Source organism: Daktulosphaira vitifoliae, unplaced genomic scaffold (assembly GCF_025091365.1).
Source record: "Daktulosphaira vitifoliae isolate Bord-2020 unplaced genomic scaffold, ASM2509136v1 Scaffold_1, whole genome shotgun sequence".
In the NCBI taxonomy this organism is placed as follows: Eukaryota; Metazoa; Arthropoda; class Insecta; order Hemiptera; family Phylloxeridae; genus Daktulosphaira; species Daktulosphaira vitifoliae.
Genome location: NW_026099572.1, coordinates 73,872,183 through 73,890,002, shown reverse-complemented (window position 1 = coordinate 73,890,002; position 17,820 = coordinate 73,872,183).

The following is a 17,820-nucleotide window of genomic DNA, read 5'->3' as shown; positions in this document are numbered from 1 at the left end:
CTAATTGCTAAAGTTAGGTTACTTTGACACCCCAACGGATGTTAATTAACTAATAGATACGGACAACAATCATATAGTCGATCGACGTTCAAAACACCCAGCGAGCTAGTCACCTATTTATTCATATAAATTTGAAATCAGAGACTTTTCTTTTACATTTTTGTGTATAAACAAACGAGTTGCCTGTATTTCCTTCGTTTAATCGTGTTTAATATTTACTTTACAATAGTCTTTATGTAATAGGATATAATTCGTTAAAAAACTAGCGTGCACCAAAATCTGATTTAAAGTTTCATAAATCTAATTTAATAATATTAAAAGAATCGCGTAACTGGCATAAGGTATGCCAACACTTATTTTGCAAATTCTGTCGTTTATAATTACAAAAAGCATAACTCATTATTCACGTACGCGCAATGCAATTAAACGTGACACGTTGCACACGATGCACAACGACTGCAGCAAAACATTTGCACAAAAACCAACAAGTCTTTCGTTAATTAGTACTAAATTATCACTAACTATGGTCATATAAGACTTTAAGTGGCTCTTACATATTCTCTGAGACGGAATCAACTGCAGGATTTTAAATGAATAACTTATCCGTTGTAGTTAATTACCAAAGTATACTCATTAACACTGCGATTGAAAATTCGTAATACTTTGTGTAATCCAAATATGCGTTTATTTATGTGGATACTTATTTATTTCATTTCTGTAAAATATACAATTCTTTAAAAATTGTATTTGTTTGTTTTATCAACTACATTAGAGCAATTAATAATTTTAACAGCTCATAAATAATTAATTATACATTTAAAAACTATCCCTGACCCATATGCCTGACTTAAATCGCGACGAGAAAGCAATGCAAACAAATAAAACGTAATGTTCTTGCCATGCAATTTTTTTTTTTATCATCAAACACAATATTTTTATTGATTTACAGCTAACTACATACGTGAGCAAACGTCGAGACAGCAATGGCGGCGTGTCGGAGACCGTAATGATGATAAGGTTAGTGTTGTTGACCNAACAAATAAAACGTAATGTTCTTGCCATGCAATTTTTTTTTTATCATCAAACACAATATTTTTATTGATTTACAGTTAACTACATACGTGAGCAAACGTCGAGACAGCAATGGCGGCGTGTCGGAGACCGTAATGATGATAAGGTTAGTGTTGTTGACCCGTCAACATAAAAATTAATTAAATAATTAACTGCATTACGATTTAGCTCGAACAAAGAAATTGAGTGTGTTTTCTAAATCGGTTATGATATACGCGTTACTATCGATCAACATTATATTATGTCGTATTTATGTTGAAATGTATTGTAATTATTTTTTTCTGATCGAACCTAAACTTTAAACAGCTGTAACTCATTGTAAGTCAAATAAATCAATTTTTCTTCGAATCAAATAAATTTGATGACATAAGAAAAAATTAGAGTTGCTATTTGAAAATTGAAGGCTGATAAGAGTTTAGGACATAAGAAAGATAGCAAATATTATTTTTTCGTGTAAGCAGTTCAACAAAGAAACATTAAAGTTCAATAAAATAAAACTATAGTTAGTTCTAATATTTTTGAAAATATTCCGTGAGGCCTAGTTAAGGAATCACTATATGTATACATATTAAACCAATTTAATGTGTTGTAGTTATTGTAGATGATGTTGTAAGTATGCAAATTACAATTAAAAACAAGTATTTATTTGATTTCAAGCAGTTGAACCATTTGTTATTTATTTTAAAATATAATATACTAGTTTTTGAATGTTACTTTTTTTTAATACATAATTAATGTAAATATTCAACAATTAATNTGAATTTTATTGATAGACAACAACTTTAAAGTTATTTCCCATTTAAAAAAATTACTATTTATTTAAAATTCAAATTTAGAATATGTGAGAACCATTTGGTATTTATTTTAAAATATAATATACTAGTTTTTGAATGTTACTTTTTTTTAATACATAATTAATGTAAATATTCAACAATTAATAATATAATTACTAATTAATATTTGGAATAAACAAGGCTAAACGTTATGGAAGTAAATTATTACCATTGGGATATTATTCGATTATATTTATAATAACACTATGCCACTAAGATGGTATTATAATTTGATACGTTCATTTACTGCGCATAAAATTTGTAAATATTCTTACTAATACTAAATTTTAGAACAAAGAACAGGACATTTTCCTTCTGTAATAATCTGATGATATTATTATGTTGTATTTTGATTTTGTCTTGTATTCAGTTGGGATGTGAGATAGATTTTGTGTACTCTTTAAGGGCTTAGTTACGATTACTCTGTAGTGAAATTCTTACACAAACTTAAAACGAACAACAAAATTGATCAGTTAATTTTAATAATTTTTATTAAATTTAATAACCATGTTATAGAAAATTTTACAATTCATATTTTACACCTGAATAAATACTTTTGTTAATTAAAAAAAAATTTAAAAAGGTAATATTTTAATTGGATGTGTACTATACTGTATTATTTATTTTATAACAATCAATTCATTTCACTTCAATATTAGTTGTACAATCAAAAATTATTAACAAAAAAAAGTTGAAAATTTTGGAAATCATGAAAACATTTTTAAAGAAAAATTATTTACAAAATGTTGAAAACAGAGTATTAATCTCAAGCTATTACAATTGTACTGATATTTTGAACAATACATATAATAGACCATAGAAATTAATTTTATTTCCCTTTTGCTAAATTTATTCCTTTGTATTTTGCAATGGTTTGACTTATTACATTTTAAAATTACATTTATAGTGTCCAAAATAATATTTTCGTTATGAAGAACAAATTTCTGGGTACTTAACATAAAATCAAATTACATAATGAAGGGTATCGCCCTCCTATATAGACTTTAAACTGACAAAGTGTTTATAAAGTCCTAAAATTATGGTATTTTTTATATACGTGTTGAATATTAATTTTATGATACCAGAACACAAATATTTTTCTAAGCTATGATAATATGTCTTTCGATGTTATTGAAAAATGTCGAAAAAGTTAAATTGAAATAAATTTTATCTCGATAATAATTGAGATTATTTTTAAAGTTTAAAAATCTCAAAATCATGTATTAATAAATTGAAACATAATTATTTGAGGTTAATTGCTTATATGCATAGATACCAACTTAAACATATTTTGATTGTGCGTATTAATAGTTAAAGTCAGCAGACGTGTTTATAAATTGTTCCCATATCAACAAATCAATAACGCTTAAATCTGTCCTTTGTTTGTAAACACGTGTTTAGAATGACTAAAAATTAAATGAAATGGATATATTTGAGTTTTTTAACGTACGTTGGTTTTCAAATATCCAACAACACCAAGGAAATATTTAAATAAAATACTTCATTTAGATGTGATGGGTTATATGGTGGTTCGAGTCTACTGTTGCTTGTTATAATGAATTATAACTGTTATTGATAACAACTCGGCCGATGCCGTGTAGCGTGAAAAAGTTTTTTACAGACACAATTTCGATGACCCTCGACCAATGTCCTCGGGCTGTTTTATGGGGAGCATTAAACGCCATAGGGGTCGTTTTACCGAAGCACCTCAAATATTATCACCCGTTAGTGTAGGGTAAGTAGGCGATGGAGGCGGCGATCAGTCGAAAGGGAGCAAAAGCAACGGCCCACATAATATACCATGTGCCGATAGTCGTCATGTGTAATACAAAGGAGGGCAACCGATAATATAATAATATATATCCCCTCTGTTCACTACACATGTAGAAGATATTTATATAAATATTTCTGTAAGAGGGTGCGAGCAACGACGTATGTTGCTGGATTCCTTTTGAAACACCCAATATTACAGCACTTTGTTTTAAGCGATGTGTCGACGACACATTAACTCTGCTCACCACTATAACAAACCACATATGATTCTGTGTGTAATTATTATTGACTCAGTCTACAGTATTAAGTAAATGTTAATTTTTATTCACTTGGTTAACCCACCACTAGTTTGCACGTAGACAGCATATAGTTCATGTTGTTTGTATTAACATAAGGTTACGGTTGTAAGTGTTAACTGCGTCAAATAATAAATGGTAGAAATTTCGCCAAAGAGAAAAATATCAAAGTCCTTTTTGTGTACTTTTCTGTAAAACAAATCAATGAATTCTACTATTTTCAGCACTACTTATGTATCATTAAGTATGCAACGAAGTGAAACCTAAACTTATAACAGTAAAGCCTCATTGAACTATTTTAATTGTTAAAATAAAACATTTCAATCATAATTGGTTTAATAACCTTGATTGTCGCCTGTTTATTTTGCAATTATTGCAACAAAAATAACATTACATATTTATATTTGGTCATTTTCAAAAAAAAAATTTTGTTATATTACTTTTTTAGATATTACACTTTTAAGACTTAGAAGGAGCAGGGTAGTGTTAAGCAATGCTCTACTATTATCATAACGCATAGACAAGATTTCCTTTATGTTCCGCTCCCCACTCATATATAACTAAAAATTGTATTAACAAAAAAATAAATATTATTAAACTGGTAAGCACATGGTTAAAAAAAACTCCAAATTATAGATTCCCGTTTAATTTTTTAGAGTTACCCTTAAAATTTATACATTATTGTTCATAAAATTATATCTAATTTTAATCTGTACATTTTTATGAAAACAACAAGGCTTAACAGAAAAAGGTTAGTAGTATTCTAAATAAATCACATTGTATACTATATTAGCATTTTTTAATTAGATAATAATGTCATTTTATTAAATAAATATACATTCTACATAAATATAAGTTTTTTATTTTCGCACTAATTTAGCCAAAAACTAAAGTAATAATAAGTGCATTAACTATCTCTTGTTTTACACTAATAAATCGACATAGTTAATATAACAAATAGACTTTGGTTCAGTAACTAAAAAACTCTTTGAACAAGATTTCAGTGTTCCCTCTCAAAATACACGTTTTAAACTTTTAACAACTACAGACAGCACTGTTATCTAAAAATAATTATTCAGTCGACCATTCTATCACTTGACATCAGAACTGAAGTTATGTCGCCTAATTCTGAAATACTTTCGTCGACTTTCCGTATAAAACTCTCTTCGAAGGCATTATTAAAGTAGTAACCCGTGAAAAAAAAATAATATAAAATTAATTTAATACAAATAATTTTAGCGGGGGTTAGAACCTTTTAAAAAAGAACATTTAAAACTGGTTCAAAACCGTTTCTGACGAAAAAAATAAAAAACTAAGAACCTAGCCAGCACCTCAAATTAATTAAAGAACCCTTTAACGATCTGGAATTCAATCAAAAACAGGTTATTAAAATTTGTTATTAACTATGGATAGAATATAAACAGATATAACTACCGCGTTACTGTTCTTAATTATTAATTATGTTGTTATCTAATAATATTTGGCCGTAGAAATCATAATAGCATACGATTAATTAGCTGTTCTATGGTGTGACTGAAACAAAATTAAAAGTAATAAGTAATCAAATATAACACATATGATATTATCACTAAGGGGTAGTAATGTAATGAAAGAATTTCCATGGTAACACCAATATTCTTAATAAAATTCTTCTGTACATTATTATAAGAGTATATAGTATTTAAAAAAATAGAACTAGATTATTTCTCAAATAATATTTAATCAAACTTGAAAATTATTTGAAGTTGAAATTTAAAATGGTAAAACAAAAAATAATACTTCGTTGATAATCGCAGGTAAACTATCGAAAATTCTCTAAAGGTAAAAAATAATTCTAAGTCGTCTTAATATTTTTAAAATTCATTGGCTTTTCATTTTTTTTGTATTTTTATGCTCCTTCATATTTTTGTATTTCTATGGCTTCTTCATATTTTTGTATTTCTATGGCTTCTTCATATTTTTGTTTTTCTATGGCTTCTTAATTTTTTTTGTATTTCTACGGCTTCCTAATATTTTTTATTTCTATGGCTTCTTAATATTTTTGTATTTCTATGGCTTCTTAATATTTTTGTTTTTCTATGGCTTCTTTATGTTTGACGTTACTATAGATTCTCATTTTCATTAATTTTTTATTAGTTGTTCAAAAGCTAAAAACTATAAGGTAATTAAAAAATGCCTATTTAAGTATTGTAATTTATTTTAAATTACCATTGGTGTTTTTAAATAAATAATAAAATAAAATATTCCTGTAATATTCACTAAAACAATTTGAACTGTTTAAATTCATAGTAAGCATAAAATAAACTCTCGCCATTGTATTAATCTAATAAAACAATTTATAGATATATGCATTTCTAGACAACATTTTATGAACACTGTTATATGCCGATTTGAATGCCGTTAAAATGCATTGAAGTAATTTATTTTAATTAAATTTAGTACGTGGTAATTAAGGAATTATACTATGTTCCCTTGCCTTTATGCGCTATAAATCACCGAGAAATGAGCAAATATTATTTTTGTCACTATTCGAGGAAATTGTCTGACGAGTTGTTGTTCCTCCTCTATCTGAATACGATGTTTTACTTAATGACCGCAATAAACCATTCGTAAAAAGTAACGTGGGAACGGCACGAGCATGCGTCTCTTGTGTAGCAACGCCGATGATTCAAAGCCGTCCCTTTAATGACCATAATGATTTTGTTTTCAGAGAGTAGTTTGCCTGTACAATAGTATGAAAAAAAAAACACTGTATTAATCGTGTAGTCGGTAACACACAATGTTGGTACATTGAATTAACAATTAACGTCCAATAACACANTAGAGTAGTTTGCCTGTACAATAGTATGAAAAAAAAAAACACTGTATTAATCGTGTAGTCGGTAACACACAATGTTGGTACATTGAATTAACAATTAACGTCCAATAACACAGGCAGACCACCTAGTCTTGATTTTGTGAGAAAAAAAAACTGAAAACAAACTCACACACTCGCGGTGTTTGATACATAGCAAATAAAATGTGATTTAGGTCTGAAAACACACTCGCGTACTGTCGATAACAGTACTAAAAAATTCGTGAACAGCCTAATAATTTTAACACGGTCAATTAACTAATGCATGCGAACCATAGAGAAAGTTTCTACGACTAATTGTTTCTATTTAAAACTCATAATTATTCTTCTGGGTTATTGAGACATAACATTTGCCAGTACGACCCGCACGGCAGTCTCATAAAATTAAATTTTTTTTTATTATCCAGTTAAATCAATAAGGCGAGATAAATATACGAGCCCTTTGAGCGAATTGTTCAATATTGCGACGTTAAACAATTTTGATTTTACATTGATGTAAATACATTTTTTAAATATTTTCACGAAATTATTATTATCCTGACCGGGAAATTTTCCAATATAAAGATTGCGTTGTTCGAGGAAACTAAAACAGGAAGCAGATCAAATTAAATTCATTGAGTTTATTTTATAGAAAGTTATTACTCTTCGACATTCTTTGTTGCGCGTACAAAAAACATATTTAAATGGTAAAGCCTCTTAACCAACTGACGAAAATTCCGTCGGTTTGACAACAGTCGACGGGTTTTCCTAGAAACGAACGGAAAACGTGTTGCGTACTCTGTATGACTTAACCCTTTTACAAAACTATATAGCGCACAAATGCACATACGTTATATGTGAGCGAGCAAAACCCTATAAAGAATCAGAAATCTCGAACCCGTGTCCTCCCCTCCGGGTAAATCGATAGAGTGTAATTCGAACGGAAAGCCACCGCATAGAAAGAATACATGATAAATTGATGGGATTGTGCAAATGGAAATCCACACACGTTCGCGGGGCTGACAGCAAGCCGCTGGAAAAATTACTCTGAAACACTCATAACGTCTTCTGTCGAAGGATTAGCTAAAACGACCGTGTTCTCTTTGGATTCCACTGGCAGCACGCCCTCCGCTCAATCGAAAAACTCTGTAAACACAACGAAATGCATAATTTGATTGCGTCAGCTGATGTAAAATAAACTTATTAATAAGTAACGGCATAATAAAATGGACAAAACTCAGTAAGCCGTGTACAAACATTAATTTGATTTTTACACGCAGAATATTAATGTATAATGTTGATAGGTTATCACCTACCTGTAAGTAAAAAAAAAAAAACGGCAAAGTGAATAATTAATGTGTTTATGCTAAACAATGGCGTTCGGCCGACACAAACAAGCGACGGCTATTGTGCGGTCTGCATCCCGTTTTTATTAATTAATTAACCGGCTGCAGTAACTTGCAGAGTTGTTATCTTCCGTGAAAAACTGTTGGTTACACTATACTGATTGTGTTTAACCGGAAATGCGGTCTTATAAATATTACTGCAAAGTGCAGCGGAATTACAACAATCAGCGGCGTAATAAGCTCGAGTTTGGGTATATCCGATAACGACTCCAAGACATGGAAAGGGATCGAGTGCATAGTGAAATGGCACAGACTCCTCGACGGTGTGTATCGATTACGTACGGCCGGGTGTATTATATCGATCAGTGAAACGGAAAAGCCAAGGGAATTGTTCGAATATTTACTGGAAAATTGAAAGAAAAAGCACAAGTCTTACGTACAAATCGTTTTTTCTCCGCCTATAATAATATATTCGCCATCGACCCCCACGTTGCTGTTTCGGACGTTCCATTTACTTTTCTGTGTGCGACATCGGTTGACATGTACAACGCATTAATCGGATTACATTTCTCTTTAGTCTCTTTCCTCTAACTCTTCGGCATTTTTCTAAAACGGCGAAATTTCTCGTCGCGACTCGACTTTATTTGTTTTTTCCGGAAAAGCGACAGAAAAAAAAACCGACTTTTAGTTTCGTAGACAATTTCGATTGGTCCTCGGCGCAATAGACCCCCCCCCCCCCCCCCAAACGACCGTATGATAATGCAGAGTCAGTGACGAATTTTTCACATCTATAATTACACGCAAAACACTTTTTAAACGTGGGCGTTCGATTGAAACGTAGCTAAATTTCTCGTTTCATATTATAAATTACTTTTATCGATTCTCTTTCTTGTAACAGTAACAACCCTTCAGTCGCCCCCACTTTGTCAGTGCTCGCGTTTCGGCTTAACACAACAAAATAACCGCCGTTTTCAACGGACATTCGACGAAAGTGTAAAAAATAAACGATTCGTAGCTGTTGTACGGTAATCGATAAAATAATAATATTTCAGACGTGCAACTCTTTGCCGTCGAAACGCTTCGTCGTGTGCTGGTAAATTGTGTTTTAATTAGCAGCCACAGTCTTACGAAACCGATGGCCGTCATAAAGTGCGGTGATTACGTTTTGAGTGCGAGTGCCCTTCATTAGTATATGATTAAGCGGCTCTTCGGATTCAACAGCTGCGCAAATAACCACTGGCTTCCGACGTGTATCTCGTTATGATTTTGATACTCGTCGTAATTGTACCAGACAATTAATACTAATCGAGTATGAAAAAACATCAATTGCCCGTACAGTATTGCCTTCGACATTGCCCGCGCCCAATACCTACGGCAGTCCATATCGATTGTAACTACTCGACTGTTTTTCGCTGTAATAAACTCTGCTGTGTTATTTTACCGGGTTTTAACAAAGTGATTTTCATTAATTGACTACAGAATTCCGCAACAAGAGCATTGCAAATGTGTTCAAATCGCTCCGATAAAATCGTACAGACGCGCAATTCAATCGAGTCAATTGTACGCGGCCAGTTGAGTAATATGCGCTACCGGCCGATAAAAAAACAGTCTGCCGCAATAGGAGTGGTGTCGTTTTCTAATCTCCGACGACGGCTTATTCGGATGTGTCAACGACTGAACAAAAGATAATAGACAAACATGGCTGAATGCGCCGGAAGACGAAGAGTTGTCGTGTAGAAAAAAGACAAACAGAGTTCACGTGCGAGCCCGCGGACGGTGCCGAGAGAAAAATCTTAACCGGAAGTAGTTGCGACGATCGAGGAGGCAGACGAGTGGCAAAGAGGATGTCACGTTTTTGGCGTTAAACAGTTCCGGCGCAACCCTACGTTTTGTTACGCGCCGCCACAGCGCACCCGTCGGCCTCCCCTTTGCCGGCCGGCGATCGGAGTCGGTGGGGGAAAGGGGAGGCGGTATTGATTCTGTTTCGCGGTGCACACCGCCGCCTACAACTGTACGTATCTCCGACCGCGCTTTATACATACACACGTTTGTATGCGTACGGTTTACCGCCGTATAAATGGCGCCGGAGGGGCGGAAGGAATCGGTACGGCAAAGACAAGTCAAGAACGATAAAATATAACACTCGGGGGCACATTCTCCGAGCGGCCCTTTCGGACCACTCGCCCTCGATAAATAAAACGTCCGTCCGTTTGTTTCTTTGCGCGCCCGAAATTTCCCAATAACTCCGTCGTCGCCGCCTCACGCGATAGTAACGCGCTTATCATTCGGCCGGTCGCCAAGTATTAATTGAAACGACGTTTTTCGAGAGCACAAACGAACAAAGGGCTTTTTATGCGGTCCGCCGCGCCATAGAGCAGCGCAGTTTGACGGGAACTTCATTTTCAGAAACGGCCGCGTGATCGCATTACTAAAAAAGTAATTACTCGAAAACGCAGCGTACCCGTTTGATGGATGTTATCAAAATGCCGAGACGTTTGTGTTAGAGAAGAGTACTAGTTGTTTACGGCGGCGTATTGCGTGTCAATAGACTTGCTGGCTGATGAAATTAAAACGGGCAAAGACAAAAATCATGTCGTCCGTAACCTCGTTGCTTGCACTTGCCGTACTATCGATGATTTATGTATAAATCAATTTACATTTTGTTTATATTAAACGTGTGCGCTCGAGTTCGTCAAAGGAACGCTGTAAGTGGACCAACCCGCACGAGTGCACTTCACTTTGTGCAGTAGGAAATCACTACAAGTCTACGAGTACGACGGGAAATAAAGTTCAACACAATAAAATGTATTTAATTCACAACGCTTTATTTCCAGGCTTAAAAATACTTTAGGTTAAAATACTCGGTAGGGTTGGGATCGTTATTTGTGACGTTATTCTTAAAAATAATTCTCTTTTCGTTCGACAACATTTATTCACTACTGCCGACGTTCTAGTTATTTTCAAAGGTATAAAAAAATTGGTCGTGTCACAACGAAATGTATGCCGTCATAACGTGCGATGGCGAGCACGCGTAAAAAAAAACACTGCAGTTCTCGAAAACAAATGGAACATCTCGAGCATGTGGTAATTGTTTTTTATGTACTCGTAGTTAATTTACTGGTAGCCCACCCGTAACAATATATATAAATTATTATCGTGTGGTATACGGAGTGGGTAGTATTCTCCTGAGAAACCACCACCACCCCCTCCTCGCCACAACACTGCGGATGGTCTCGACGGGTTTCATATTAGAATCCGTTCAACTGCGTGTGCGAGATCATGTTTTATTACACTCGGGGAGCGGATGTGTCTTCCAAGTATTTTTTATGAGATAACACGACGGCTTGCGGTTATTTATTTCAGAGTATAAAAAGAAAGGTATAAAAATGATATTCATACATTTTTCGCATCGATTTCATTGCACAGATCTCGTAATTTTAACGAGTCACTCCTTCGGACTCCCAACTGTTTGCGTCTTCAGCTCTGCATTTCAATTGCACACAATACGGACCGTCTGCCTCACACGTACATGGTACGGACGCCATAGCGATCAGCTGATCTCTCACGTCCCACTCTATTACAACAATAAAAAACACCCTTACTTTGTTTGGCCTTTATAACGCAGCCAACAATGACTACGACGTTCCGTGTGTGTGTGTGTGTGTGTGTTTTATCCAATTCTACAACATGTGTAACTCGGAATAATATTACCGAGAAACTCGTTGCCGGCAACGTATTATAAAATACTTGGGTTAGCACATTTGATTATCATAACAGATATTATCATAAAAAAATAAAACAATTCATTATAGATTTGGTGGCGATAAGCAACGGGAAAGCTAAAAACGATCATAAAACGGATATATACACTCAACGTGTCAATTATTATTACTTCAAGTGGGGGGAGGGGCGATCATGAATTATTCAAATGTTAGTTATATCGATGACTCGATTATTAATTGAAACGTTCCACAGCGGAAACCTCAGTTCGCATTCGTACAGTGGTCCGTTTTAGAGCAAAAATAGATAATAGTATTATACCGGGTGGGGGTGGGGCGGTGGCGACGCATACGATTGCAATCGAAAACAACACGTTATGACTACTTAAGTTCCCTTTCCCTTTTTGGGGCGTTAAGGCGTTTCTCGAGACCGTACGCCGAAAAAGAGTTGTTTAACAAGAGGTTTCGCTTTTGCACAATCGTCGTGCCGACCGGAGTGACCGTCCGGTGGAATAATGACTTAATAATAACCATTTCGGTGTTGTTTCTACATGTTATTTTTTTTTTTTTTTTACACAGAAACTTAGATTACCACCCGAATCGGTTTCGAGTGTGGCCCCTGCCGCAACGACGACAAGTACTCGTACGCCCAAAATTACCGGCTCGTTCTCAGATATCCGTGTCCGGACGATCGATAACGGCTGTTAATGAGACGGTACTCGTACGGCGCGTATTTCATGTTAAAAAATTAACGCCACGAAATTGTTTTATTTTTACAACAGTTATAATTTATTAATATTGCCCGGGGCAGTTTTCGATTTCGCGTGGCGTTTAGTTAAAACGAAACGTTTTTCCAATCGAAACGAATTGGGTTTGTCATCAGCTTAACCGAAAAAACGTTGTGTCTGTCACCCTTCTTACAACTCTGTTGTGTACGTCCCCGTTTCAGACGGGACACTCGCCGACGGTGGAGAACATTTCGTGGGACACTCGCCGACGGTGGAGAACATTTCGTAGGACTGCCGCCGACGACGAGACGGTGTCGTCGACCGACAAACGGGTTCTCTCGGTGTCCGCGTACCCTGCGCGCTAGTCATATGCTACGGTTTCTTCACTTGCCGGTCACCTGGCCCAGGTGCCATAACAGCGCGTTGTTGTTCCTAGTCTGCTTCTCGGCTCTCTGCCGCCACCTCACCCCGCCCTGACAGCATACGGGTCGCGTACACACGACGATAATAATAACAATATAATGCGCGTTATACACACCGAGTTACGCGTTCGACGGGGGTCGATAAACGTAACGCAATCTCATCTGGCACGCGCGTGGCGACGGACGGATAACCCACTTCGAGTGCATGTGTTGTATCAACTAACGACGTGCCCCCCCGACTTCCGTCCGGAGGTCCCGCCGTTACTACAACGCTGTTCGCGATTATTATTATTGTTATCGCGACAGTGCGACGCGCCCTGTCCGGATGATCTCAAGTCACGACGCTCTGCCCGTACAAACGACGACGTGTGTTTATTAGCCGATAGATTCTGTCGAGTTTTCCGGCGTTGTAGTCTATCGTAAAAGTAAAAAATATGCGTCGTCTCCGATATAATTGCACTTGACTTGGCACGGGTACAGAAATAATTATAAACGACACACGACCATTTGTCTTATAATTTGTCTGCAACTCAGCGCCACTTCGGCGGGAGGCCACTTTTGGCCGTATACATTTTATGCTCGTCGCAGCCGGCAACACGATATCGAAACGCGTTATGCAAACCCATAAAGTTGCCGGCGGTGCCCAATACGTTTCAGTATGTGCCACGACACACCGGTACATCTGCTGGCAGTGCACGACCAACACAATAGTCGCACCCTATAGCAGAGTAATAGTCACGTGAACGCCAAAACCACCTCCCCCACTGGTATCGGTCGNGACGCCTACTTTTGGCCGTATACATTTTATGCTCGTCGCAGCCGGCAACACGATATCGAAACGCGTTATGCAAACCCATAAAGTTGCCGGNCCACTTTTGGCCGTATACATTTTATGCTCGTCGCAGCCGGCAACACGATATCGAAACGCGTTATGCAAACCCATAAAGTTGCCGGCGGTGCCCAATACGTTTCAGTATGTGCCACGACACACCGGTACATCTGCTGGCAGTGCACGACCAACACAATAGTCGCACCCTATAGCAGAGTAATAGTCACGTGAACGCCAAAACCACCTCCCCCACTGGTATCGGTCGCTTGAATTTCACAAAACGACATGTACGGCCTGTAGCGCTACCGATTACCGACACAGGTAGAAATTAATTACCGCGACGCGACTAATAGCCAATTAGTGATGTGTTTATAAAGAAAACAGCATAGTCTATTCAGATCCAACTGACACTTTGGTGTAATATTTTTTAAATGACTTATGGATTCTAAACTGGATTGAAATCACTCGTATTTAATATTTTGCAAGAAAAGGGCTAAAACATTGGCTATTTTGAAATACAAGTTGAAAATAAATCGTTTTATTTGTTTTTATTATCAAAAATATGCTTTTACCGTAGTCTGAAATTGTTACAAATAAAAATTACAACAAAACTATTATTGGATCCAATAGTTTTCACTTGGATTCATTACACGCTGAATATAAAATACACTGCATAAGTAGCCGAACGAGTCTAGTGTGCTTGTCCACGTCAATAAGTCGTTGGCAAGCTTCATAATATAACTGCACGTGGTTTCCTTCCGCATCAAAGTCATTAACACTTAATGTTTCGCTATGCGCGACTTACGCAAATTAAATAATTCGTCTTCTCGTTAGGAATGTGTTTAGAAAGTTGTTTAAATGATATTCACAACGACGCACAAGTCATTCTTTACACGGTTGATAGAATTTTTGAGATAATTTCGACCGGTTTTCTCGTTAAGTTTAACGGTATAACGTTAAAAATAAAAGTTTCTTGCAAGCTACATACAAACGGTTTATCTTACGATTTGCCTTACTTAAAATCTGATATTGTTTTTTACCGTAGCAGCTCGAAAACGCACCGAGGTTTAACTTTCTGAACACCTTTTTTTAGGAAAATTACTTAGTTAACAACTACCGATGTGTCGAAAATGTCACGATAGGGTTTAAATAATTCATAAGAGTGGCCTTTCAATGGTGACGCAAAAACGGTCTGTAATTGCTCACACATACCGACTTTGGGGTGTTACGGGACCCTTTCCAGTGCAGTGCAGGGGCAGAATGTTTTTGTGCGTGATCCTTATCGTCTAAACACCAACCGATCTACTCGATTACAGCGGTAACACTTAACCGATTTTTATCGGCGAATTAACGAAAAAATAAAAACATAAACACACAGTTAAATCGTACGAACGTCAAGCCACATTAACATGTATACACATAGCGCCTTGTACACTGGGCTAATAATATAACCGAATGCTACAGGTGGTAACGATGGCGTCTAACACTGTTTTCGGTTTCCTTTTAACAAACCATTCGGCCTAAGTACATAGTGTTGTATAGGAAAGGAAATGCTCGTGTAGTGAGGAATTACAATCAATAACCGTGGAATGGATCGGGTGGAAAGAGAGAGGAACACACAAAGGAAGAGTGTAGCGTGAGAGAGGTCTTTGGGCCACCTACCGAGTGGTCGCCTCCGTCGGTTCTTCCTCACAACGTGTGTGTGTGTGTGTGTACCGCGTTCGGTATACGTGCGCTTGCATACACGTTACAGCCGTATAAATGTGACCGTGGTTGTGGTATACACGCTGAGGGCACTCGTTCGAACTCATAATACGTATCCACTTGATAATGGAAACGATAATTGTATTATCGCGTGCAATTAACCCGTTTCTACTCTGATACAACGCAGCTGATGCCAACCGCACTTTGCCGCCAACGCACATAAAGATACCTGAAAAATACTCTAAATAATAATAAAACGATGCCATTCCAAACAACGATTATCGTGTTCATTTTTAGTTTGCACTGTGTATGTAGACAAACGCGCAGTTGCACTATAAACTAAGGGTATATAGTATTGTAGATTTTCATCCCTTGGTGCACTCCAGACACCTACACGATGAAAGTTAAAGATAAGACAAATTGTTACCACACCCTCTAAACAACAATCTGTAGTTACATTAAAAAGCTGTAACGCCAATTTCAGAAACTTTAATCGATAAACAAATTAATTTCAACGGCGTCTTAGGTAAAGCAACGTCAAAAAACAAATCTTCTCATAGAATAGACGCGCTTTTTCTTTGCACATAAGAGATAGCATTTTATTTTATATACAAATTATAAAAATCTCAAACACCCATTTGTGGTTTTTGTTTATAAGCCACAGAAATTTATCTTGATCACTTAATTATTTTCATCAGAATGTATTTTGACCCCTATTTTATTTCTATAAAACGCCTTCGTTGTTGATAGATAACGAGTATTAAATTTTTGTAAAATTTTACAGTTTTTAACTTCGATGTGAAACTGAGATGATTATTTATTTAACTGCGATGTTTTTTTGTGTGTGTGCCCTTAAAACTTCTCAGTTCTTAGGTTCTTTGATATTTTTGATCCATAGATGAAATTATATCTGGTTGAAGACATTTCTCTCAAAAATGTTTCAAATCCTGATTTTTTTATTAAAGAACATCACTGAAAAAATTGACGTCGTCCAAAACGGACGATTTTAATTTTCCTGTCAAAATTTAAAATTACTACACTGTATTTTTTTTTTAGAAAAATTTGATTATAGCAAATTTTTAATAGAAGTAATAGAAAGTCTTCAGTATAAGCATATCAAAAGAAAGTTTATCTCTATAGTATATAGAGTAGCGCAACATAGAATTGCGTTAAAATCATTAAGATCAATCATTATGATCAAGTAAAGTTGACCATAATTATTATGTTAATATTAATATTAATTATTGTTGGCGTTCGGTTCAAATCTTTTAATTTTAATGTTCGAATAGAAGGCAAAAAATGGCTTAGAAATTAAGACATTAGTTTAACTTAAAATAATATAGATTTGAAAAATTTTTTTTATGTAAAAAATGATTATTAAATTTATGTAATTTTTAAAGCTTTTGAAAATTTTACAATGGGGTTAATTTCATTTTAAAGAGTTAAAATTAGCTACATTTGTAATCAGTCAAAACATTTAGAAGATATTTTTTACATATTTTAAGGCTTAATACACAGATTATACTTGTTCGAATAAACTAATTTTTTCAAGTATTTTTTCTGTAGGTGTATTTTTACTAACAGTTAAAAATATATTTACCAGCTGTTTAGCATGTAGTGATTAAAAATGAAAAAGTTCAAAATATAAAACTATCATTAATTTTTGTAAAATTTTTAAAATAAGTTTCCATTTTTGCAATAACTAAATGTATAGAAGACCAAAAGATATTAAATCAGTTTTTTTAAAATAATAGTTAGTTCATAATATTGATATTTAAAAAATTAAATATGATATTAATTATGTAATCAATAGAAATAGATGTTTTATTTCGGTACATTATAACTCATTTTGCTTTCCTAAAAAAAACTGGTCAAAAAAAGGTGGTGTAAGGTCCAAATTTATAAAAAAAAAAAAATTGTCCTTAATTTTAAAATCAAATAAATATGATTTTATAATTTTTTTGAAAGAAATATTGAATTTTCTGATCAATCTAAACAATTTCAATTGATGACTTAATCTGTTGCTGTACATATATATATATATTCCATTTTAATATTTCAAAAGAATGTGATACTTCACATATCAGATATAATCAGATATATTTTTTTTTTTTTGAAATTTAAAATTATGCAGAAATGTTGTTGATAAAACTTTACCAGATTTTCATATTATGTTTAAGAGAATGAATCTTTATATGCAAATACAGGTAAAATTATTTTATATCTCGTATTTTACAACTTTCTTATTTAAACTTTAATTATATTG